The 25,807-nt window shown below is 44.6% G+C and overlaps 8 non-coding genes across 8 annotated transcripts; all 8 read right to left on the bottom strand.

Moving 5' to 3' along the window:
• Positions 1 to 8,217: 8,217 nt before the first annotated feature.
• Positions 8,218 to 8,408, bottom strand: LOC130322623 (U2 spliceosomal RNA). The gene has a single exon (XR_008868087.1). It is a non-coding gene; the product is annotated as a U2 spliceosomal RNA (small nuclear RNA).
• A 2,105-nt stretch (positions 8,409 to 10,513) lies between these two features.
• Positions 10,514 to 10,704, bottom strand: LOC130322621 (U2 spliceosomal RNA). The gene has a single exon (XR_008868086.1). It is a non-coding gene; the product is annotated as a U2 spliceosomal RNA (small nuclear RNA).
• Positions 10,705 to 12,792: 2,088 nt separating this feature from the next.
• Positions 12,793 to 12,983, bottom strand: LOC130322629 (U2 spliceosomal RNA). The gene has a single exon (XR_008868093.1). It is a non-coding gene; the product is annotated as a U2 spliceosomal RNA (small nuclear RNA).
• Positions 12,984 to 15,078: 2,095 nt separating this feature from the next.
• On the bottom strand, positions 15,079 to 15,269 carry LOC130322620 (U2 spliceosomal RNA). The gene has a single exon (XR_008868085.1). It is a non-coding gene; the product is annotated as a U2 spliceosomal RNA (small nuclear RNA).
• Positions 15,270 to 17,366: 2,097 nt separating this feature from the next.
• LOC130322619 (U2 spliceosomal RNA) lies at positions 17,367 to 17,557 on the bottom strand. The gene has a single exon (XR_008868084.1). It is a non-coding gene; the product is annotated as a U2 spliceosomal RNA (small nuclear RNA).
• A 2,096-nt stretch (positions 17,558 to 19,653) lies between these two features.
• On the bottom strand, positions 19,654 to 19,844 carry LOC130322634 (U2 spliceosomal RNA). Its single transcript, XR_008868097.1, has one exon. It is a non-coding gene; the product is annotated as a U2 spliceosomal RNA (small nuclear RNA).
• A 2,083-nt stretch (positions 19,845 to 21,927) lies between these two features.
• LOC130322632 (U2 spliceosomal RNA) lies at positions 21,928 to 22,118 on the bottom strand. The gene has a single exon (XR_008868096.1). It is a non-coding gene; the product is annotated as a U2 spliceosomal RNA (small nuclear RNA).
• Positions 22,119 to 24,215: 2,097 nt separating this feature from the next.
• LOC130322631 (U2 spliceosomal RNA) lies at positions 24,216 to 24,406 on the bottom strand. Its single transcript, XR_008868095.1, has one exon. It is a non-coding gene; the product is annotated as a U2 spliceosomal RNA (small nuclear RNA).
• Positions 24,407 to 25,807: the final 1,401 nt, after the last annotated feature.

Here is a 25,807-nt window from a genome sequence, read left to right as displayed (position 1 = left end):
GGGGAAAAAAAGGACGAAAAAAGAGGGGGGGGGAAGGAAAAAAGAAAAAAAGGGGAAAGATAGGAGGGAAGCAAAGAAAAAGGGAAAAAAAGGGAGAAAGGAAAAAAAAGGTAAAGGTAAATTTATTCACATGTAAGGCTTTAGACTAAAATCAATGTTCAGACCACCAGGTTGTAATGTATTTAATAGATGAATCCATTTTAGCTCTTTTTGTTTTAATAGCTTTTCCCGGTCTCCTCCTCTACGTAGTATGGGGACATGATCTATAATCCGAAAACGCAATTGGCTAATATTATGACCAAACTCTTTAAAGTGTTTCGGTATGGGCAAGTCAACCCTGCCTGTCCTAATCGATGATTTATGTCCATTTAATCTGATCCTGCACTCGTTTATGGTTTCTCCAATGTAGTATAAACCACATGGACATTGTAACATATAAACTACAAATGATGATCTGCAGGTATATCTGTCCTTAATTTTAAATGTACGTCCAGTCAGAGGGTGACAAAATGTATCACCCTTGATCATACTGTTACAGTGACTACATTCCATGCATGGGAAATTCCCTTTCTTAGGGCCCAACCACGTGCGTTCCCCCTTCTTTCTAAAACTACCAACGTCAGAGCTCACCAAACAATCTTTCAGGCTACGATTTTTTCTATAGGCCATGACTGGGGAGGCTTTAATGTCAGTTGTACGTAAGATAATGTCCCAATTTTTCTTGACAATCTTTGATATCTCTCCACTCATAGTTGTGTATGTGGAGACAAAAGGTATTTTGTCTTCCTTTGTTTTTACTTTCTTAGTGAGAAGGTTGACCCGGGGGGTGGCCGCAAGTTTATTCTTATGTTTGTTCAACAGTCGTCTGGGATATCCCCTTTGTTCAAATTTGTCACACATCCCTTCAACCCTCTCATTAAGCACGTCGGTGTTGGGCACAATTCTTTTAACCCTGAGGAGTTGACTCCACGGTAGGGAGTCAACCATTGGTTTAGGATGGAAGCTGTCAAATGAGAGGAGATTATTTCTGTCTGTGGGTTTACTATACAGGTCTGTGACCAACCTATTCCCACAGACAGAAACAGTGGTGTCTAGGAACTGAAGTGATTCAGACGATGTTACCATAGTGAATTTTAGTTCCGGGTAAATAAGGTTCAATTCAACAAAAAAATCATTAAGCTGTGTCAAGGTACCATTCCAAATAACAAAAGTGTCGTCAATATATCGATACCAAGTGTCGATATATTGAAAAAAAGGGGAGGTATAAATGTATGTCGTTTCTATGTCGGTCATATAAATATTCGCATACGTAGGGGCGACATTAGACCCCATCGCTGTTCCTCTGTTCTGGACATAGAAGTCATCCCCAAACAGAAAATAATTCTGCCTGAGGATGACTCCCAATAGGTCCAGAACAAAGGAGCAGACAGGGCCAGGTACCAAGGCTTTTTCCAAGCATTTCTTGACTGCACTTATGCCTCTATCGTGATCTATAGATGTATAGAGGTTCACGATGTCAAAGGACACCAAGATGGCCTGTGGAGGAATAACAAGATCACTGATTTTATTAATGAAGTCCGTCGTGTCCTGTATATAGGACACTGCACTGACCGCGTATTCTTTCAAGATCCTATCAAGATATGTTGCCAATGGTGAGAATACTGAGTCCCTCCCGGAGACAATAGGTCTCCCGGGGGGACTCCGCAGATTCTTATGGATCTTCGGTAAGACATACAGGACAGGTGTACGCGGGAATTCCTGAATCAAAAATTTGCTCAGGTCCTCGTCAATGGTGTCCCTATCCCTAGCTTCACCAACGATGACCTTAATCATGTCTTGTATCCTACCCACCGGGTCATGTGTCAACTTTTGATAAACTTGTGTGTCAGAGATCTGTCTTTCTATCTCAGCTAAATAGGAGTGTGTGTCCATCACGACGATGGCGCCCCCCTTGTCGGCCGGCTTAATGGTAATTTCAGCATTATTTTCTAATGACCTAAGCGCCTCCTTCTCCTTTTTAGACATATTATACCATGTCCTAGATTTTTCCTTCTGTTTCAATTTCTCAATCTCCCCTGATACAATTTCAATGTATGTCTCCACTCCATTATTGTCCCTGGGGGGCTGGAACTGACTTCTGTTGAATAAACCAACCTCCTTCAGGGACAACAATGTCTTTTTGTTCACACTAGCCACAGTGGGTACCTTATCATCAAAAAAACATTTCAATCTTAACCTTCGAAAAAATGATTCTAAATCCACATGTAAATCAAACCAGTCCGTTTCTGTCGTCGGACAGTAGGAAAGTCCTTTCTCTAGCACCTTAATCTCATCATTAGACAGAGTCACAGAAGATATATTTACCACTAATGTCTGTTTCTGCCTCGGCCCCTCGGTGGCTTGTGGTGTATCTCCTGGCGTGTGCGAACTCCTCTTCCTATGTTTTCGTCCTCCACGTCGACATCTGTGGGTTGTCCTCTCCCTAAAAAAGAAGCCTGCGCTGGGGTTTGGTCAGAAGAATCACTATCCAACGCAGTAGACAGAAAACCCTCATTGCGTGGAACTTGAGATTTGGGTAGCGTGGACCTCGGGCGTCTCTTACGGCGTCTTCCCTCATGTTGTTGCTGTGACTGCCATGTGTAGATTTTGCCCGATGCATAGTCCTCCAAATCACGGTACCACTTTATGCGTTTAACCTCCTCCAGCTCATGTTGATGTTTAAGTAATCTCGTGGCTAACTTTTCCTTAGCCTCTTGGTAATCCTGTGGTGGCAGAAGGCCCTTAAGCTGCTCTTCTATTCCCAGGCATTTAAGCTGTGTAGCCTCAATCTCCGATTGCAAATGTTCCATATTCAGCAGGATCACATCGAATGCATACTTGTTGGAAATCTGTATGAATTTATTTTGGAACACATCATTGTTGGGGAATAGGTTTGGACCCAGGTGTGATCGCATCCCCCTTGGGATTCGCTGCTCCCGATAATATTCACTTAAAGTGACAAGATGTAATTCCAGAGTGATCAAGCGTCTTGATTCAATGTCCCATTTCTTTTTTAGTAATTCAGCCGAGGGGACACTTAGAAATGTGGCTTCCCTCTGAACAGTGTTTAAAATCCTCACAGCATCTTGTTCCGTGTAGGTGAACACATTAGTGGTGCTGACACCCCCTGGTATATTACCTCCGGGTGCTGTCATCTCTAGTCGCCTTCCTGGGAAAGACAGTCCATGCACGAGCTCACTATGTAATAGTAATCACTCCAAACGAATAGAGCCAGCAAAGACCCCCTCTGTAAGTGCACGTGGTCAGCCAACTGGCAAGTCAGCAGTCCATAAATATGCAATCTCCACCACAGCACAAATAATCAGAGGTCCAGGATCAAGTAGAAAGGCTTCCAAGTTTATTCACACCATAAATGTGATAGCGGTGCAACGTTTCGGCAAACTGCCTTTATCAAGCATACAAGTCATACAAAATGGAAAACTTAAATACATCAAGGTGCTTTCTGATAGGTTTACAAACAGCTGTGATACATCGTAATTAGTGATTCTATCCAACCCTCTGCAGGTAATTGGTTCTCCTTGTGTGACATCATCACAACAAACAATGACTGTTACAATAAAAGTGCATATTCTCACTCTAGTGGCTATACAATAGTTAATAAATGAAAAGGGGGGAGAGTACATGGCATCAGAGTCAAGACTAGCTCTATCGATTATAAATAGCTGTCATATCTGTACTTACGATCGTACCGTCCCTCCATGTGTCTACGTTTGTAAACAATTGCATTGCGGCTGCGCGAAATCGCGCCTGCCGCGGCTCTCATATCGCAGGTTCCACTGCTACTATGCGCATGCGTGAACCCATATAGTACGGACACTATGGTTACCACAAACGCTTGCTAATGCGGCTGCGTAAGAGCCGCAAAGGGGTACGTTCATCTTTCGGTACAATACCGGGTCGTGTGTCCCCAACCCAATGCACATGCGTCAAATCAAGGCGCAGCGCATAGGGTTCCAGGTTACCAACACTGATTAAACCTAGTAAAGTACGGGGAATAATAATCTATAAAAAAGTAACATAGCAACGTATGTGTCTATATAAAAGTACAAAAGATACAAAAGATGCAATATATTTTTTCAATATATCGACACTTGGTATCGATATATTGACGACACTTTTGTTATTTGGAATGGTACCTTGACACAGCTTAATGATTTTTTTGTTGAATTGAACCTTATTTACCCGGAACTAAAATTCACTATGGTAACATCGTCTGAATCACTTCAGTTCCTAGACACCACTGTTTCTGTCTGTGGGAATAGGTTGGTCACAGACCTGTATAGTAAACCCACAGACAGAAATAATCTCCTCTCATTTGACAGCTTCCATCCTAAACCAATGGTTGACTCCCTACCGTGGAGTCAACTCCTCAGGGTTAAAAGAATTGTGTCCAACACCGACGTGCTTAATGAGAGGGTTGAAGGGATGTGTGACAAATTTGAACAAAGGGGATATCCCAGACGACTGTTGAACAAACATAAGAATAAACTTGCGGCCACCCCCCGGGTCAACCTTCTCACTAAGAAAGTAAAAACAAAGGAAGACAAAATACCTTTTGTCTCCACATACACAACTATGAGTGGAGAGATATCAAAGATTGTCAAGAAAAATTGGGACATTATCTTACGTACAACTGACATTAAAGCCTCCCCAGTCATGGCCTATAGAAAAAATCGTAGCCTGAAAGATTGTTTGGTGAGCTCTGACGTTGGTAGTTTTAGAAAGAAGGGGGAACGCACGTGGTTGGGCCCTAAGAAAGGGAATTTCCCATGCATGGAATGTAGTCACTGTAACAGTATGATCAAGGGTGATACATTTTGTCACCCTCTGACTGGACGTACATTTAAAATTAAGGACAGATATACCTGCAGATCATCATTTGTAGTTTATATGTTACAATGTCCATGTGGTTTATACTACATTGGAGAAACCATAAACGAGTGCAGGATCAGATTAAATGGACATAAATCATCGATTAGGACAGGCAGGGTTGACTTGCCCATACCGAAACACTTTAAAGAGTTTGGTCATAATATTAGCCAATTGCGTTTTCGGATTATAGATCATGTCCCCATACTACGTAGAGGAGGAGACCGGGAAAAGCTATTAAAACAAAAAGAGCTAAAATGGATTCATCTATTAAATACATTACAACCTGGTGGTCTGAACATTGATTTTAGTCTAAAGCCTTACATGTGAATAAATTTACCTTTACCTTTTTTTTCCTTTCTCCCTTTTTTTCCCTTTTTCTTTGCTTCCCTCCTATCTTTCCCCCTTTTTTTCTTTTTTCCTTCCCCTCCCCCTCTTTTTTCGTCCTTTTTTTCCCCCTTCTTTCCCCAAACCAAACCCCCCCCCCCTCTTTTTTCCCCCCTTTCCTTTCTTTCCCCCTTTTCATTTGTTCTTTTCAAAAAAAAATTTTCCCCTCTTTCCTCCCCCCCCCTCCCCCTTTTTTCTTAATTTCCCCCCCCCCTTTTTTTCCTTTTCTTTTTTCTTCCTCCATTTTTCCTTTTCTCCATTTTTTCCCCTCTTTTTTCTCCTTTCTTTTCCCTTTTTTCTTTTTCCTTTTTGGTTTTTTTTCCTTTTTCTTTTATCTCTCTTTTTTCCCCCCCTTTCTTTTTTCTCCCCCTTTTTTTTCTCCCTTCTTTTTCTTCCTTCTCTTCCCTTTTCCCTTCTTCTTTTCTTCCCCTTCCCCCCCCCCTTTTTTTTCCCAAAAGAATTTTTTTGAAAGAATTTTTTTAAAAAGATTTTTTTTTTTTTTTTTTTTTTTTTTCAATTTTTTTTCAAAAAAATTTTTTTCATATTTTTTTCAATTTATTCACCTCTTGAACCATGTAGTTCTTATTATATACATCAAATATGTGCTAGGAATGGCCATGAATGTTTTTAACCTTCTCTTTCTTTACCTTTTATATTTTAGATCACTTATAGGATGTCACGTTGACACTATGTAAGAACAGGAGGGAGTGATTTACATGGCATCAATCAAATCGAGACAACTTTTCTTATACTCCATGACTATTAATGTAATTTTATTATTATTACCCGCCAGCATTTTTGTATTGCATCTTTTGTATCTTTTGTACTTTTATATAGACACATACGTTGCTATGTTACTTTTTTATAGATTATTATTCCCCGTACTTTACTAGGTTTAATCAGTGTTGGTAACCTGGAACCCTATGCGCTGCGCCTTGATTTGACGCATGTGCATTGGGTTGGGGACACACGACCCGGTATTGTACCGAAAGATGAACGTACCCCTTTGCGGCTCTTACGCAGCCGCATTAGCAAGCGTTTGTGGTAACCATAGTGTCCGTACTATATGGGTTCACGCATGCGCATAGTAGCAGTGGAACCTGCGATATGAGAGCCGCGGCAGGCGCGATTTCGCGCAGCCGCAATGCAATTGTTTACAAACGTAGACACATGGAGGGACGGAACGATCGTAAGTACAGATATGACAGCTATTTATAATCGATAGAGCTAGTCTTGACTCTGATGCCATGTACTCTCCCCCCTTTTCATTTATTAACTATTGTATAGCCACTAGAGTGAGAATATGCACTTTTATTGTAACAGTCATTGTTTGTTGTGATGATGTCACACAAGGAGAACCAATTACCTGCAGAGGGTTGGATAGAATCACTAATTACGATGTATCACAGCTGTTTGTAAACCTATCAGAAAGCACCTTGATGTATTTAAGTTTTCCATTTTGTATGACTTGTATGCTTGATAAAGGCAGTTTGCCGAAACGTTGCACCGCTATCACATTTATGGTGTGAATAAACTTGGAAGCCTTTCTACTTGATCCTGGACCTCTGATTATTTGTGCTGTGGTGGAGATTGCATATTTATGGACTGCTGACTTGCCAGTTGGCTGACCACGTGCACTTACAGAGGGGGTCTTTGCTGGCTCTATTCGTTTGGAGTGATATATATATATATATATATATATATATATATATATATATATATTTCTCCGCCGAAATCACTTTTAAACCCATTTCCACCTTTTTTTCCCTTCTCTTCCTCTTACTTTTTTTTCACGTTTTTTTACGTTTTTCTCCTTTTCGCCTCTTTTCTGGGCGTATTATTCTTCTTTTTCTTCTTTTTTTTCGTCTAATGCATACCCCATCAGTGCAGCAATGCTTATTCAATACCGCCAGCAGATGGAGACACTGGGGGATAATTTTCTAAGGATTTATACTGATTTTTCCTGTCTGAATTTGTCGCACAGAAAGTTGCAGGCCAAATATGTGTGACATTTCTGCGACTTTAGCTTCTAGAGCATTTTTACAACATTATACATAGGTGCTGAATACATAAAAAGCGACTGTTCAGCGTCAGACAAGTCGCATCGGCTGAAAGTAGGCCAGAATGTCAGTCCATGTTGGAGCAGGTTTAGATACAGTCTAAAGCATAGATCTCAAAGTCTGTGCACAGAATTTAGCAAGGGCCTCGCACCTTCTGATGCATCAGGTAGGTGCACAATAGCATAGCCTAACCCTCTGTACTTTGGTCTATATTGATGCGGGACATAGACAGCCAGCTGATGACCAATCCATTAGTGCAATGGATGGCTGGAAGCATTTGTCTTTGCCTTTGCAATACCACAGAAGCAATGCATGGTCAATGTACAGCAATGACACACCTGTGTGAACAGCCAGGAGACCCCCCCCCCCCCCCCCCCCATGTTATGTTACATAGTTACATACTTAGTACGGTCGAAAAAAGACATATGTCCATCAAGTTCAACCAGGGAATTAAGGGGTAGGGGTGTGGCGCGATATTGGGGAAGGGATGAGATTTTATATTTCTTCATAAGCATTAATCTTATTTTGTCAATTAGGAACATTCAGCACCCACCCGCTATCAAGGCAGCTGCCTATCATGTCATGCCCTACCTGCACAGGTGTGCTGGCTACTCAAATGATCCAATTAAGGAGGCCATTTAGTCAGCAGCAGCAGAAGTCCTGTGCCTGGATGCTCCAACAGGGGCCAGACACAAGCAGAAGCAGAAGCAGCAGAAGCAGCAGCAGCACCACCTTTTGTTTTTTGGCTACAGCAGCAGCAAGGCCCACAGGGCTGGCTAGCTGGCTAGCCAGCAAGCAGGTAGCAATGAAAGTAGGAATCTTTCTTTTTAACCCTGTAAGGGGGTGGTGCACTGTACCCGAAGATACTGCCATATCGGGTCAATGCATAGGGCGACGGAAGCAAGCTTCGAAATCGGCCCCCGTTCTCAAAAATCCATTTAATATATGGTCCCCAGATAGGGGACGTATCAGATATTAAACTGATAAGAACAGATACTACACTTGATCTTAGCCAAAAGGCCGAGAAGCGATAACCGTGAAAGGGGCGGGCCCAACAAGGTCCCCTTCATGGGCACTATCACTGCTTGCTGTCAGGGAGGCTGCCAGACAATTTTCCATGCACACTCTGGGCTGGGGGGCAGTCAACCACCAGTACACACAGCAGAACCTAAACCCATACCATTATTGCTAAGCAGCAAGACAGGGGCCCATTGCACTCCCACGGGGCCTTTTTAAATGCAATCCATAACCCGGATTTGCCAGGAACCCTTCTTACTCCTCCTACTTGCATGTGACACTGGGCTTAGGATCTGCATAGGAAACACACACACAAGCACACACCTACCTTTGTTGCCTGCAGATGCCTCCTTGGCTGTCCCCAAACGGTATCAAACCAACACCCACGGGAAGCTGTAAGCATAGAGGACATGCCTGCACCCCATTGGACTTACCTGTGTGGGTTAAATCCGGGTTATTTGACAACCTATGGCGGTGATGGTTCTGCTCAGGCAGAGCAGTGCTGATGCTCCTCATAAAGCTGTCGCTGCTGTGAAGGTTCTAGGTGACATCACAAATCCCTATGGTTACATACACAACAAAGCTGGGTTGTTGTTGTTTACACTCTGCAAGGCCTGTGGAAGTGAGTGACATCATAGCACTGTAGTTCTGAGGGTTCTAGATGGATGCAACAATCTCCTGTTGCTTCTATGAAGGCCGTACTAGACGACATCACCAAACAGCTCCATAGTCACATACACAGCAAAGGAGAGATGTTGTTTACACCTAGTGATGTCAGTGGTATTGAGTGACATCACAGCACAGTGCTAAGGCTCCTGGGCCTGGACACAGCAGCGGCTGCAATATCTCAACGGAGAATACGTTTATATCTATGTGTGTGTGTGCGCGTATATATATATATATATATATATATATATATATATATATATATATATATATTTATTTCTCCGCCGAAATCACTTTTAAACCCATTTCCACCTTTTTTTCCCTTCTCTTCCTCTTACTTTTTTTTCACGTTTTTTTACGTTTTTCTCCTTTTCGCCTCTTTTCTGGGCGTATTATTCTTCTTTTTCTTCTTTTTTTTCGTCTAATGCATACCCCATCAGTGCAGCAATGCTTATTCAATACCGCCAGCAGATGGAGACACTGGGGGATAATTTTCTAAGGATTTATACTGATTTTTCCTGTCTGAATTTGTCGCACAGAAAGTTGCAGGCCAAATATGTGTGACATTTCTGCGACTTTAGCTTCTAGAGCATTTTTACAACATTATACATAGGTGCTGAATACATAAAAAGCGACTGTTCAGCGACAGACAAGTCGCATCGGCTGAAAGTAGGCCAGAATGTCAGTCCATGTTGGAGCAGGTTTAGATACAGTCTAAAGCATAGATCTCAAAGTCTGTGCACAGAATTTAGCAAGGGCCTCGCACCTTCTGATGCATCAGGTAGGTGCACAATAGCATAGCCTAACCCTCTGTACTTTGGTCTATATTGATGCGGGACATAGACAGCCAGCTGATGACCAATCCATTAGTGCAATGGATGGCTGGAAGCATTTGTCTTTGCCTTTGCAATACCACAGAAGCAATGCATGGTCAATGTACAGCAATGACACACCTGTGTGAACAGCCAGGAGACCACCCCCCCCCCCCCCCATGTTATGTTACATAGTTACATACTTAGTACGGTCGAAAAAAGACATATGTCCATCAAGTTCAACCAGGGAATTAAGGGGTAGGGGTGTGGCGCGATATTGGGGAAGGGATGAGATTTTATATTTCTTCATAAGCATTAATCTTATTTTGTCAATTAGGAACATTCAGCACCCACCCGCTATCAAGGCAGCTGCCTATCATGTCATGCCCTACCTGCACAGGTGTGCTGGCTACTCAAATGATCCAATTAAGGAGGCCATTTAGTCAGCAGCAGCAGAAGTCCTGTGCCTGGATGCTCCAACAGGGGCCAGACACAAGCAGAAGCAGAAGCAGCAGAAGCAGCAGCAGCACCACCTTTTGTTTTTTGGCTACAGCAGCAGCAAGGCCCACAGGGCTGGCTAGCTGGCTAGCCAGCAAGCAGGTAGCAATGAAAGTAGGAATCTTTCTTTTTAACCCTGTAAGGGGGTGGTGCACTGTACCCGAAGATACTGCCATATCGGGTCAATGCATAGGGCGACGGAAGCAAGCTTCGAAATCGGCCCCCGTTCTCAAAAATCCATTTAATATATGGTCCCCAGATAGGGGACGTATCAGATATTAAACTGATAAGAACAGATACTACACTTGATCTTAGCCAAAAGGCCGAGAAGCGATAACCGTGAAAGGGGCGGGCCCAACAAGGTCCCCTTCATGGGCACTATCACTGCTTGCTGTCAGGGAGGCTGCCAGACAATTTTCCATGCACACTCTGGGCTGGGGGGCAGTCAACACCAGTACACACAGCAGAACCTAAACCCATACCATTATTGCTAAGCAGCAAGACAGGGGCCCATTGCACTCCCACGGGGCCTTTTTAAATGCAATCCATAACCCGGATTTGCCAGGAACCCTTCTTACTCCTCCTACTTGCATGTGACACTGGGCTTAGGATCTGCATAGGAAACACACACACAAGCACACACCTACCTTTGTTGCCTGCAGATGCCTCCTTGGCTGTCCCCAAACGGTATCAAACCAACACCCACGGGAAGCTGTAAGCATAGAGGACATGCCTGCACCCCATTGGACTTACCTGTGTGGGTTAAATCCGGGTTATTTGACAACCTATGGCGGTGATGGTTCTGCTCAGGCAGAGCAGTGCTGATGCTCCTCATAAAGCTGTCGCTGCTGTGAAGGTTCTAGGTGACATCACAAATCCCTATGGTTACATACACAACAAAGCTGGGTTGTTGTTGTTTACACTCTGCAAGGCCTGTGGAAGTGAGTGACATCATAGCACTGTAGTTCTGAGGGTTCTAGATGGATGCAACAATCTCCTGTTGCTTCTATGAAGGCCGTAATAGACGACATCACCAAACAGCTCCATAGTCACATACACAGCAAAGGAGAGATGTTGTTTACACCTAGTGATGTCAGTGGTATTGAGTGACATCACAGCACAGTGCTAAGGCTCCTGGGCCTGGACACAGCAGCGGCTGCAATATCTCAACGGAGAATACGTTTATATCTATGTGTGTGTGTGCGCGTATATATATATATATATATATATATATATATATATATATATATTTCTCCGCCGAAATCACTTTTAAACCCATTTCCACCTTTTTTTCCCTTCTCTTCCTCTTACTTTTTTTTCACGTTTTTTTACGTTTTTCTCCTTTTCGCCTCTTTTCTGGGCGTATTATTCTTCTTTTTCTTCTTTTTTTTCGTCTAATGCATACCCCATCAGTGCAGCAATGCTTATTCAATACCGCCAGCAGATGGAGACACTGGGGGATAATTTTCTAAGGATTTATACTGATTTTTCCTGTCTGAATTTGTCGCACAGAAAGTTGCAGGCCAAATATGTGTGACATTTCTGCGACTTTAGCTTCTAGAGCATTTTTACAACATTATACATAGGTGCTGAATACATAAAAAGCGACTGTTCAGCGACAGACAAGTCGCATCGGCTGAAAGTAGGCCAGAATGTCAGTCCATGTTGGAGCAGGTTTAGATACAGTCTAAAGCATAGATCTCAAAGTCTGTGCACAGAATTTAGCAAGGGCCTCGCATACTTCTGATGCATCAGGTAGGTGCACAATAGCATAGCCTAACCCTCTGTACTTTGGTCTATATTGATGCGGGACATAGACAGCCAGCTGATGACCAATCCATTAGTGCAATGGATGGCTGGAAGCATTTGTCTTTGCCTTTGCAATACCACAGAAGCAATGCATGGTCAATGTACAGCAATGACACACCTGTGTGAACAGCCAGGAGACCCCCCCCCCCCCATGTTATGTTACATAGTTACATAGTTAGTACGGTCGAAAAAAGACATATGTCCATCAAGTTCAACCAGGGAATTAAGGGGTAGGGGTGTGGCGCGATATTGGGGAAGGGATGAGATTTTATATTTCTTCATAAGCATTAATCTTATTTTGTCAATTAGGAACATTCAGCACCCACCCGCTATCAAGGCAGCTGCCTATCATGTCATGCCCTACCTGCACAGGTGTGCTGGCTACTCAAATGATCCAATTAAGGAGGCCATTTAGTCAGCAGCAGCAGAAGTCCTGTGCCTGGACGCTCCAACAGGGGCCAGACACAAGCAGAAGCAGAAGCAGCAGAAGCAGCAGCAGCACCACCTTTTGTTTTTTGGCTGCAGCAGCAGCAAGGCCCACAGGGCTGGCTAGCTGGCTAGCCAGCAAGCAGGTAGCAATGAAAGTAGGAATCTTTCTTTTTAACCCTGTAAGGGGGTGGTGCACTGTACCCGAAGATACTGCCATATCGGGTCAATGCATAGGGCGACGGAAGCAAGCTTCGAAATCGGCCCCCGTTCTCAAAAATCCATTTAATATATGGTCCCCAGATAGGGGACGTATCAGATATTAAACTGATAAGAACAGATACTACACTTAATCTTAGCCAAAAGGCCGAGAAGCGATAACCGTGAAAGGGGCGGGCCCAACAAGGTCCCCTTCATGGGCACTATCACTGCTTGCTGTCAGGGAGGCTGCCAGACAATTTTCCATGCACACTCTGGGCTGGGGGGCAGTCAACCACCAGTACACACAGCAGAACCTAAACCCATACCATTATTGCTAAGCAGCAAGACAGGGGCCCATTGCACTCCCACGGGGCCTTTTTAAATGCAATCCATAACCCGGATTTGCCAGGAACCCTTCTTACTCCTTCTACTTGCATGTGACACTGGGCTTAGGATCTGCATAGGAAACACACACACAAGCACACACCTACCTTTGTTGCCTGCAGATGCCTCCTTGGCTGTCCCCAAACGGTATCAAACCAACACCCACGGGAAGCTGTAAGCATAGAGGACATGCCTGCACCCCATTGGACTTACCTGTGTGGGTTAAATCCGGGTTATTTGACAACCTATGGCGGTGATGGTTCTGCTCAGGCAGAGCAGTGCTGATGCTCCTCATAAAGCTGTCGCTGCTGTGAAGGTTCTAGGTGACATCACAAATCCCTATGGTTACATACACAACAAAGCTGGGTTGTTGTTGTTTACACTCTGCAAGGCCTGTGGAAGTGAGTGACATCATAGCACTGTAGTTCTGAGGGTTCTAGATGGATGCAACAATCTCCTGTTGCTTCTATGAAGGCCGTAATAGACGACATCACCAAACAGCTCCATAGTCACATACACAGCAAAGGAGAGATGTTGTTTACACCTAGTGATGTCAGTGGTATTGAGTGACATCACAGCACAGTGCTAAGGCTCCTGGGCCTGGACACAGCAGCGGCTGCAATATCTCAACGGAGAATACGTTTATATCTATGTGTGTGTGTGCGCGTATATATATATATATATATATATATATATATATATATATATATTTCTCCGCCGAAATCACTTTTAAACCCATTTCCACCTTTTTTTCCCTTCTCTTCCTCTTACTTTTTTTTCACGTTTTTTTACGTTTTTCTCCTTTTCGCCTCTTTTCTGGGCGTATTATTCTTCTTTTTCTTCTTTTTTTTCGTCTAATGCATACCCCATCAGTGCAGCAATGCTTATTCAATACCGCCAGCAGATGGAGACACTGGGGGATAATTTTCTAAGGATTTATACTGATTTTTCCTGTCTGAATTTGTCGCACAGAAAGTTGCAGGCCAAATATGTGTGACATTTCTGCGACTTTAGCTTCTAGAGCATTTTTACAACATTATACATAGGTGCTGAATACATAAAAAGCGACTGTTCAGCGACAGACAAGTCGCATCGGCTGAAAGTAGGCCAGAATGTCAGTCCATGTTGGAGCAGGTTTAGATACAGTCTAAAGCATAGATCTCAAAGTCTGTGCACAGAATTTAGCAAGGGCCTCGCACCTTCTGATGCATCAGGTAGGTGCACAATAGCATAGCCTAACCCTCTGTACTTTGGTCTATATTGATGCGGGACATAGACAGCCAGCTGATGACCAATCCATTAGTGCAATGGATGGCTGGAAGCATTTGTCTTTGCCTTTGCAATACCACAGAAGCAATGCATGGTCAATGTACAGCAATGACACACCTGTGTGAACAGCCAGGAGACCCCCCCCCCCCCCCCCCCCATGTTATGTTACATAGTTACATACTTAGTACGGTCGAAAAAAGACATATGTCCATCAAGTTCAACCAGGGAATTAAGGGGTAGGGGTGTGGCGCGATATTGGGGAAGGGATGAGATTTTATATTTCTTCATAAGCATTAATCTTATTTTGTCAATTAGGAACATTCAGCACCCACCCGCTATCAAGGCAGCTGCCTATCATGTCATGCCCTACCTGCACAGGTGTGCTGGCTACTCAAATGATCCAATTAAGGAGGCCATTTAGTCAGCAGCAGCAGAAGTCCTGTGCCTGGACGCTCCAACAGGGGCCAGACACAAGCAGAAGCAGAAGCAGCAGAAGCAGCAGCAGCACCACCTTTTGTTTTTTGGCTGCAGCAGCAGCAAGGCCCACAGGGCTGGCTAGCTGGCTAGCCAGCAAGCAGGTAGCAATGAAAGTAGGAATCTTTCTTTTTAACCCTGTAAGGGGGTGGTGCACTGTACCCGAAGATACTGCCATATCGGGTCAATGCATAGGGCGACGGAAGCAAGCTTCGAAATCGGCCCCCGTTCTCAAAAATCCATTTAATATATGGTCCCCAGATAGGGGACGTATCAGATATTAAACTGATAAGAACAGATACTACACTTGATCTTAGCCAAAAGGCCGAGAAGCGATAACCGTGAAAGGGGCGGGCCCAACAAGGTCCCCTTCATGGGCACTATCACTGCTTGCTGTCAGGGAGGCTGCCAGACAATTTTCCATGCACACTCTGGGCTGGGGGGCAGTCAACCACCAGTACACACAGCAGAACCTAAACCCATACCATTATTGCTAAGCAGCAAGACAGGGGCCCATTGCACTCCCACGGGGCCTTTTTAAATGCAATCCATAACCCGGATTTGCCAGGAACCCTTCTTACTCCTCCTACTTGCATGTGACACTGGGCTTAGGATCTGCATAGGAAACACACACACAAGCACACACCTACCTTTGTTGCCTGCAGATGCCTCCTTGGCTGTCCCCAAACGGTATCAAACCAACACCCACGGGAAGCTGTAAGCATAGAGGACATGCCTGCACCCCATTGGACTTACCTGTGTGGGTTAAATCCGGGTTATTTGACAACCTATGGCGGTGATGGTTCTGCTCAGGCAGAGCAGTGCTGATGCTCCTCATAAAGCTGTCGCTGCTGTGAAGGTTCTAGGTGACATCACAAATCCCTATGGTTACATACACAACAAAGCTGGGTTGTTGTTGTTTACACTCTGCAAGGCCTGTGGAAGTGAGTGACATCATAGCACTGTAGTTCTGAGGGTTCTAGATGGATGCAACAATCTCCTGTTGCTTCTATGAAGGCCATAATAGACGACATCACCAAACAGCTCCATAGTCACATACACAGCAAAGGAGAGATGTTGTTTACACCTAGTGATGTCAGTGGTATTGAGTGACATCACAGCACAGTGCTAAGGCTCCTGGGCCTGGACACAGCAGCGGCTGCAATATCTCAACGGAGAATACGTTTATATATATGTGTGTGTGTGCGCGTATATATATATATATATATATATATATATATATATATATATATATATTTCTCCGCCGAAATCACTTTTAAACCCATTTCCACCTTTTTTTCCCTTCTCTTCCTCTTACTTTTTTTTCACGTTTTTTTACGTTTTTCTCCTTTTCGCCTCTTTTCTGGGCGTATTATTCTTCTTTTTCTTCTTTTTTTTCGTCTAATGCATACCCCATCAGTGCAGCAATGCTTATTCAATACCGCCAGCAGATGGAGACACTGGGGGATAATTTTCTAAGGATTTATACTGATTTTTCCTGTCTGAATTTGTCGCACAGAAAGTTGCAGGCCAAATATGTGTGACATTTCTGCGACTTTAGCTTCTAGAGCATTTTTACAACATTATACATAGGTGCTGAATACATAAAAAGCGACTGTTCAGCGACAGACAAGTCGCATCGGCTGAAAGTAGGCCAGAATGTCAGTCCATGTTGGAGCAGGTTTAGATACAGTCTAAAGTATAGATCTCAAAGTCTGAGCACAGAATTTAGCAAGGGCCTCGCACCTTCTGATGCATCAGGTAGGTGCACAATAGCATAGCCTAACCCTCTGTACTTTGGTCTATATTGATGCGGGACATAGACAGCCAGCTGATGACCAATCCATTAGTGCAATGGATGGCTGGAAGCATTTGTCTTTGCCTTTGCAATACCACAGAAGCAATGCATGGTCAATGTACAGCAATGACACACCTGTGTGAACAGCCAGGAGACCCCCCCCCCCCCCCCCCATGTTATGTTACATAGTTACATAGTTAGTACGGTCGAAAAAAGACATATGTCCATCAAGTTCAACCAGGGAATTAAGGGGTAGGGGTGTGGCGCGATATTGGGGAAGGGATGAGATTTTATATTTCTTCATAAGCATTAATCTTATTTTGTCAATTAGGAACATTCAGCACCCACCCGCTATCAAGGCAGCTGCCTATCATGTCATGCCCTACCTGCACAGGTGTGCTGGCTACTCAAATGATCCAATTAAGGAGGCCATTTAGTCAGCAGCAGCAGAAGTCCTGTGCCTGGACGCTCCAACAGGGGCCAGACACAAGCAGAAGCAGAAGCAGCAGAAGCAGCAGCAGCACCACCTTTTGTTTTTTGGCTGCAGCAGCAGCAAGGCCCACAGGGCTGGCTAGCTGGCTAGCCAGCAAGCAGGTAGCAATGAAAGTAGGAATCTTTCTTTTTAACCCTGTAAGGGGGTGGTGCACTGTACCCGAAGATACTGCCATATCGGGTCAATGCATAGGGCGACGGAAGCAAGCTTCGAAATCGGCCCCCGTTCTCAAAAATCCATTTAATATATGGTCCCCAGATAGGGGACGTATCAGATATTAAACTGATAAGAACAGATACTACACTTGATCTTAGCCAAAAGGCCGAGAAGCGATAACCGTGAAAGGGGCGGGCCCAACAAGGTCCCCTTCATGGGCACTATCACTGCTTGCTGTCAGGGAGGCTGCCAGACAATTTTCCATGCACACTCTGGGCTGGGGGGCAGTCAACCACCAGTACACACAGCAGAACCTAAACCCATACCATTATTGCTAAGCAGCAAGACAGGGGCCCATTGCACTCCCACGGGGCCTTTTTAAATGCAATCCATAACCCGGATTTGCCAGGAACCCTTCTTACTCCTCCTACTTGCATGTGACACTGGGCTTAGGATCTGCATAGGAAACACACACACAAGCACACACCTACCTTTGTTGCCTGCAGATGCCTCCTTGGCTGTCCCCAAACGGTATCAAACCAACACCCACGGGAAGCTGTAAGCATAGAGGACATGCCTGCACCCCATTGGACTTACCTGTGTGGGTTAAATCCGGGTTATTTGACAACCTATGGCGGTGATGGTTCTGCTCAGGCAGAGCAGTGCTGATGCTCCTCATAAAGCTGTCGCTGCTGTGAAGGTTCTAGGTGACATCACAAATCCCTATGGTTACATACACAACAAAGCTGGGTTGTTGTTGTTTACACTCTGCAAGGCCTGTGGAAGTGAGTGACATCATAGCACTGTAGTTCTGAGGGTTCTAGATGGATGCAACAATCTCCTGTTGCTTCTATGAAGGCCGTAATAGACGACATCACCAAACAGCTCCATAGTCACATACACAGCAAAGGAGAGATGTTGTTTACACCTAGTGATGTCAGTGGTATTGAGTGACATCACAGCACAGTGCTAAGGCTCCTGGGCCTGGACACAGCAGCGGCTGCAATATCTCAACGGAGAATACGTTTATATCTATGTGTGTGTGTGCGCGTATATATATATATATATATATATATATATATATATATATATATATATATATATTTCTCCGCTGAAATCACTTTTAAACCCATTTCCACCTTTTTTTCCCTTCTCTTCCTCTTACTTTTTTTTCACGTTTTTTTACGTTTTTCTCCTTTTCGCCTCTTTTCTGGGCGTACTATTCTTCTTTTTCTTCTTTTTTTTCGTCTAATGCATACCCCATCAGTGCAGCAATGCTTATTCAATACCGCCAGCAGATGGAGACACTGGGGGATAATTTTCTAAGGATTTATACTGATTTTTCCTGTCTGAATTTGTCGCACAGAAAGTTGCAGGCCAAATATGTGTGACATTTCTGCGACTTTAGCTTCTAGAGCATTTTTACAACATTATACATAGGTGCTGAATACATAAAAAGCGACTGTTCAGCGACAGACAAGTCGCATCGGCTGAAAGTAGGCCAGAATGTCAGTCCATGTTGGAGCAGGTTTAGATACAGTCTAAAGCATAGATCTCAAAGTCTGTGCACAGAATTTAGCAAGGGCCTCGCACCTTCTGATGCATCAGGTAGGTGCACAATAGCATAGCCTAACCCTCTGTACTTTGGTCTATATTGATGCGGGACATAGACAGCCAGCTGATGACCAATCCATTAGTGCAATGGATGGCTGGAAGCATTTGTCTTTGCCTTTGCAATACCACAGAAGCAATGCATGGTCAATGTACAGCAATGACACACCTGTGTGAACAGCCAGGAGACCCCCCCCCCCATGTTATGTTACATAGTTACATAGTTAGTACGGTCGAAAAAAGACATATGTCCATCAAGTTCAACCAGGGAATTAAGGGGTAGGGGTGTGGCGCGATATTGGGGAAGGGATGAGATTTTATATTTCTTCATAAGCATTAATCTTATTTTGTCAATTAGGAACATTCAGCACCCACCCGCTATCAAGGCAGCTGCCTATCATGTCATGCCCTACCTGCACAGGTGTGCTGGCTACTCAAATGATCCAATTAAGGAGGCCATTTAGTCAGCAGCAGCAGAAGTCCTGTGCCTGGACGCTCCAACAGGGGCCAGACACAAGCAGAAGCAGAAGCAGCAGAAGCAGCAGCAGCACCACCTTTTGTTTTTTGGCTGCAGCAGCAGCAAGGCCCACAGGGCTGGCTAGCTGGCTAGCCAGCAAGCAGGTAGCAATGAAAGTAGGAATCTTTCTTTTTAACCCTGTAAGGGGGTGGTGCACTGTACCCGAAGATACTGCCATATCGGGTCAATGCATAGGGCGACGGAAGCAAGCTTCGAAATCGGCCCCCGTTCTCAAAAATCCATTTAATATATGGTCCCCAGATAGGGGACGTATCAGATATTAAACTGATAAGAACAGATACTACACTTGATCTTAGCCAAAAGGCCGAGAAGCGATAACCGTGAAAGGGGCGGGCCCAACAAGGTCCCCTTCATGGGCACTATCACTGCTTGCTGTCAGGGAGGCTGCCAGACAATTTTCCATGCACACTCTGGGCTGGGGGGCAGTCAACCACCAGTACACACAGCAGAACCTAAACCCATACCATTATTGCTAAGCAGCAAGACAGGGGCCCATTGCACTCCCACGGGGCCTTTTTAAATGCAATCCATAACCCGGATTTGCCAGGAACCCTTCTTACTCCTCCTACTTGCATGTGACACTGGGCTTAGGATCTGCATAGGAAACACACACACAAGCACACACCTACCTTTGTTGCCTGCAGATGCCTCCTTGGCTGTCCCCAAACGGTATCAAACCAACACCCACGGGAAGCTGTAAGCATAGAGGACATGCCTGCACCCCATTGGACTTACCTGTGTGGGTTAAATCCGGGTTATTTGACAACCTATGGCGGTGATGGTTCTGCTCAGGCAGAGCAGTGCTGATGCTCCTCATAAAGCTGTCGCTGCTGTGAAGGTTCTAGGTGACATCACAAATCCCTATGGTTACATACACAACAAAGCTGGGTTGTTGTTGTTTACACTCTGCAAGGCCTGTGGAAGTGAGTGACATCATAGCACTGTAGTTCTGAGGGTTCTAGATGGATGCAACAATCTCCTGTTGCTTCTATGAAGGCCGTAATAGACGACATCACCAAACAGCTCCATAGTCACATACACAGCAAAGGAGAGATGTTGTTTACACCTAGTGATGTCAGTGGTATTGAGTGACATCACAGCACAGTGCTAAGGCTCCTGGGCCTGGACACAGCAGCGGCTGCAATATCTCAACGGAGAATACGTTTATATCTATGTGTGTGTGTGCGCGTATATATATATATATATATATATATATATATATATTCTCCGCCGAAATCACTTTTAAACCCATTTCCACCTTTTTTTCCCTTCTCTTCCTCTTACTTTTTTTTCACGTTTTTTTACGTTTTTCTCCTTTTCGCCTCTTTTCTGGGCGTATTATTCTTCTTTTTCTTCTTTTTTTTCGTCTAATGCATACCCCATCAGTGCAGCAATGCTTATTCAATACCGCCAGCAGATGGAGACACTGGGGGATAATTTTCTAAGGATTTATACTGATTTTTCCTGTCTGAATTTGTCGCACAGAAAGTTGCAGGCCAAATATGTGTGACATTTCTGCGACTTTAGCTTCTAGAGCATTTTTACAACATTATACATAGGTGCTGAATACATAAAAAGCGACTGTTCAGCGACAGACAAGTCGCATCGGCTGAAAGTAGGCCAGAATGTCAGTCCATGTTGGAGCAGGTTTAGATACAGTCTAAAGCATAGATCTCAAAGTCTGTGCACAGAATTTAGCAAGGGCCTCGCACCTTCTGATGCATCAGGTAGGTGCACAATAGCATAGCCTAACCCTCTGTACTTTGGTCTATATTGATGCGGGACATAGACAGCCAGCTGATGACCAATCCATTAGTGCAATGGATGGCTGGAAGCATTTGTCTTTGCCTTTGCAATACCACAGAAGCAATGCATGGTCAATGTACAGCAATGACACACCTGTGTGAACAGCCAGGAGACCCCCCCCCCCCCCCCCATGTTATGTTACATAGTTACATATTTAGTACGGTCGAAAAAAGACATATGTCCATCAAGTTCAACCAGGGAATTAAGGGGTAGGGGTGTGGCGCGATATTGGGGAAGGGATGAGATTTTATATTTCTTCATAAGCATTAATCTTATTTTGTCAATTAGGAACATTCAGCACCCACCCGCTATCAAGGCAGCTGCCTATCATGTCATGCCCTACCTGCACAGGTGTGCTGGCTACTCAAATGATCCAATTAAGGAGGCCATTTAGTCAGCAGCAGCAGAAGTCCTGTGCCTGGACGCTCCAACAGGGGCCAGACACAAGCAGAAGCAGAAGCAGCAGAAGCAGCAGCAGCACCACCTTTTGTTTTTTGGCTGCAGCAGCAGCAAGGCCCACAGGGCTGGCTAGCTGGCTAGCCAGCAAGCAGGTAGCAATGAAAGTAGGAATCTTTCTTTTTAACCCTGTAAGGGGGTGGTGCACTGTACCCGAAGATACTGCCATATCGGGTCAATGCATAGGGCGACGGAAGCAAGCTTCGAAATCGGCCCCCGTTCTCAAAAATCCATTTAATATATGGTCCCCAGATAGGGGACGTATCAGATATTAAACTGATAAGAACAGATACTACACTTGATCTTAGCCAAAAGGCCGAGAAGCGATAACCGTGAAAGGGGCGGGCCCAACAAGGTCCCCTTCATGGGCACTATCACTGCTTGCTGTCAGGGAGGCTGCCAGACAATTTTCCATGCACACTCTGGGCTGGGGGGCAGTCAACCACCAGTACACACAGCAGAACCTAAACCCATACCATTATTGCTAAGCAGCAAGACAGGGGCCCATTGCACTCCCACGGGGCCTTTTTAAATGCAATCCATAACCCGGATTTGCCAGGAACCCTTCTTACTCCTCCTACTTGCATGTGACACTGGGCTTAGGATCTGCATAGGAAACACACACACAAGCACACACCTACCTTTGTTGCCTGCAGATGCCTCCTTGGCTGTCCCCAAACGGTATCAAACCAACACCCACGGGAAGCTGTAAGCATAGAGGACATGCCTGCACCCCATTGGACTTACCTGTGTGGGTTAAATCCGGGTTATTTGACAACCTATGGCGGTGATGGTTCTGCTCAGGCAGAGCAGTGCTGATGCTCCTCATAAAGCTGTCGCTGCTGTGAAGGTTCTAGGTGACATCACAAATCCCTATGGTTACATACACAACAAAGCTGGGTTGTTGTTGTTTACACTCTGCAAGGCCTGTGGAAGTGAGTGACATCATAGCACTGTAGTTCTGAGGGTTCTAGATGGATGCAACAATCTCCTGTTGCTTCTATGAAGGCCATAATAGACGACATCACCAAACAGCTCCATAGTCACATACACAGCAAAGGAGAGATGTTGTTTACACCTAGTGATGTCAGTGGTATTGAGTGACATCACAGCACAGTGCTAAGGCTCCTGGGCCTGGACACAGCAGCGGCTGCAATATCTCAACGGAGAATACGTTTATATCTATGTGTGTGTGTGCGCGTATATATATATATATATATATATATATATATATATATATATATATATTTCTCCGCCGAAATCACTTTTAAACCCATTTCCACCTTTTTTTCCCTTCTCTTCCTCTTACTTTTTTTTCACGTTTTTTTACGTTTTTCTCCTTTTCGCCTCTTTTCTGGGCGTATTATTCTTCTTTTTCTTCTTTTTTTTCGTCTAATGCATACCCCATCAGTGCAGCAATGCTTATTCAATACCGCCAGCAGATGGAGACACTGGGGGATAATTTTCTAAGGATTTATACTGATTTTTCCTGTCTGAATTTGTCGCACAGAAAGTTGCAGGCCAAATATGTGTGACATTTCTGCGACTTTAGCTTCTAGAGCATTTTTACAACATTATACATAGGTGCTGAATACATAAAAAGCGACTGTTCAGCGACAGACAAGTCGCATCGGCTGAAAGTAGGCCAGAATGTCAGTCCATGTTGGAGCAGGTTTAGATACAGTCTAAAGCATAGATCTCAAAGTCTGTGCACAGAATTTAGCAAGGGCCTCGCACCTTCTGATGCATCAGGTAGGTGCACAATAGCATAGCCTAACCCTCTGTACTTTGGTCTATATTGATGCGGGACATAGACAGCCAGCTGATGACCAATCCATTAGTGCAATGGATGGCTGGAAGCATTTGTCTTTGCCTTTGCAATACCACAGAAGCAATGCATGGTCAATGTACAGCAATGACACACCTGTGTGAACAGCCAGGAGACCCCCCCCCCCCCCCCCCATGTTATGTTACATAGTTACATACTTAGTACGGTCGAAAAAAGACATATGTCCATCAAGTTCAACCAGGGAATTAAGGGGTAGGGGTGTGGCGCGATATTGGGGAAGGGATGAGATTTTATATTTCTTCATAAGCATTAATCTTATTTTGTCAATTAGGAACATTCAGCATCCACCCGCTATCAAGGCAGCTGCCTATCATTTCATGCCCTACCTGCACAGGTGTGCTGGCTACTCAAATGATCCAATTAAGGAGGCCATTTAGTCAGCAGCAGCAGAAGTCCTGTGCCTGGACGCTCCAACAGGTGCCAGACACAAGCAGAAGCAGAAGCAGCAGAAGCAGCAGCAGCACCACCTTTTGTTTTTTGGCTGCAGCAGCAGCAAGGCCCACAGGGCTGGCTAGCTGGCTAGCCAGCAAGCAGGTAGCAATGAAAGTAGGAATCTTTCTTTTTAACCCTGTAAGGGGGTGGTGCACTGTACCCGAAGATACTGCCATATCGGGTCAATGCATAGGGCGACGGAAGCAAGCTTCGAAATCGGCCCCCGTTCTCAAAAATCCATTTAATATATGGTCCCCAGATAGGGGACGTATCAGATATTAAACTGATAAGAACAGATACTACACTTGATCTTAGCCAAAAGGCCGAGAAGCGATAACCGTGAAAGGGGCGGGCCCAACAAGGTCCCCTTCATGGGCACTATCACTGCTTGCTGTCAGGGAGGCTGCCAGACAATTTTCCATGCACACTCTGGGCTGGGGGGCAGTCAACCACCAGTACACACAGCAGAACCTAAACCCATACCATTATTGCTAAGCAGCAAGACAGGGGCCCATTGCACTCCCACGGGGCCTTTTTAAATGCAATCCATAACCCGGATTTGCCAGGAACCCTTCTTACTCCTCCTACTTGCATGTGACACTGGGCTTAGGATCTGCATAGGAAACACACACACAAGCACACACCTACCTTTGTTGCCTGCAGATGCCTCCTTGGCTGTCCCCAAACGGTATCAAACCAACACCCACGGGAAGCTGTAAGCATAGAGGACATGCCTGCACCCCATTGGACTTACCTGTGTGGGTTAAATCCGGGTTATTTGACAACCTATGGCGGTGATGGTTCTGCTCAGGCAGAGCAGTGCTGATGCTCCTCATAAAGCTGTCGCTGCTGTGAAGGTTCTAGGTGACATCACAAATCCCTATGGTTACATACACAACAAAGCTGGGTTGTTGTTGTTTACACTCTGCAAGGCCTGTGGAAGTGAGTGACATCATAGCACTGTAGTTCTGAGGGTTCTAGATGGATGCAACAATCTCCTGTTGCTTCTATGAAGGCCGTAATAGACGACATCACCAAACAGCTCCATAGTCACATACACAGCAAAGGAGAGATGTTGTTTACACCTAGTGATGTCAGTGGTATTGAGTGACATCACAGCACAGTGCTAAGGCTCCTGGGCCTGGACACAGCAGCGGCTGCAATATCTCAACGGAGAATACGTTTATATCTATGTGTGTGTGTGCGCGTATATATATATATATATATATATATATATATATATATATTTCTCCGCCGAAATCACTTTTAAACCCATTTCCACCTTTTTTTCCCTTCTCTTCCTCTTACTTTTTTTTCACGTTTTTTTACGTTTTTCTCCTTTTCGCCTCTTTTCTGGGCGTATTATTCTTCTTTTTCTTCTTTTTTTTCGTCTAATGCATACCCCATCAGTGCAGCAATGCTTATTCAATACCGCCAGCAGATGGAGACACTGGGGGATAATTTTCTAAGGATTTATACTGATTTTTCCTGTCTGAATTTGTCGCACAGAAAGTTGCAGGCCAAATATGTGTGACATTTCTGCGACTTTAGCTTCTAGAGCATTTTTACAACATTATACATAGGTGCTGAATACATAAAAAGCGACTGTTCAGCGACAGACAAGTCGCATCGGCTGAAAGTAGGCCAGAATGTCAGTCCATGTTGGAGCAGGTTTAGATACAGTCTAAAGCATAGATCTCAAAGTCTGTGCACAGAATTTAGCAAGGGCCTCGCAC

The sequence above is a fragment of the Hyla sarda genome, unplaced genomic scaffold (assembly GCF_029499605.1).
Source record: "Hyla sarda isolate aHylSar1 unplaced genomic scaffold, aHylSar1.hap1 scaffold_2364, whole genome shotgun sequence".
NCBI lineage: Eukaryota > Metazoa > Chordata > Amphibia > Anura > Hylidae > Hyla > Hyla sarda.
Note: the sequence above shows the minus strand (reverse complement) of the source record. Positions and strands in the feature narration are given on the sequence as shown.